General features: G+C 40.5%; 1 protein-coding gene across 1 annotated transcript in view; it reads left to right on the top strand.

Moving 5' to 3' along the window:
• The window catches only part of LOC106884472 (importin-11), a 66799-nt gene that overhangs the window by 50568 nt on the left and 15491 nt on the right, over window positions 1-740 (top strand). The gene's annotated exons all lie outside the window — the stretch shown is intronic.

Genomic DNA, 740 nt, shown 5'->3' with positions numbered 1-740 from the left:
TTTTTTTTTTTTTCTTTTTTGTCCTATTACCATTAGTGAGGTCGCCATGCAGCCTACAAGGCTTAAAATATTCCATTTTCTTAACTAAGTGGAGCTACAGTAGAGAGAGAGGCATCTCTATGCTAGGAGATAAGGGGCTAAGGTATGAAAAATGGTCCCTGCATCTTGCAAGACTACAAACCCCATGAGGTTGGGAGGAAGCTTAAAGTATGAGAGAAGTGAACAGTGCCAGTTTCTTGCTGTGGAGGAGCTACATGACTATTCACGTCTCAAAGAAAGGAGCGAACATGTTCAGATGGAGCTGGAAAGAGATAACAATGTAAAAACTATATAGATCACCATCAGATTCAGTGATGAGTACTCAGTTGTTTGATCAGCCAAACTACCTGCTCAGTAAATTTGCTTGTAAACCAGCTGAGTATTCCACAGACATTTGTACTCTTAACGTAATCTTCAAGCAGAATAGACCTTATAAACAATAAACACGGTGTGGCGAAATTCGATCTTGAATTACAGATGCTACTCTTCTGATGAGTTTCTATCCACTTCTGAAAACCGAGTTTTGCTCACAAGGCTTGGTAAATGGAAACTGGAAGAAGCCCAGTATGTGTGTGTGCGCGCGCGCATGTACACATTCATTCCCTTGTCAAGAAAGCCATGTTGTGGGATCAAACTCAGAACCTTGTGATTGCAAAGCAAGCTTCCTAACCACTTGAATATGCTGTAGACAGTATATATAT

This window comes from Octopus bimaculoides, chromosome 12, assembly GCF_001194135.2.
Source record: "Octopus bimaculoides isolate UCB-OBI-ISO-001 chromosome 12, ASM119413v2, whole genome shotgun sequence".
Classification (NCBI taxonomy): Eukaryota; Metazoa; Mollusca; class Cephalopoda; order Octopoda; family Octopodidae; genus Octopus; species Octopus bimaculoides.
This window is presented reverse-complemented; position numbering and strand designations above follow the sequence as displayed.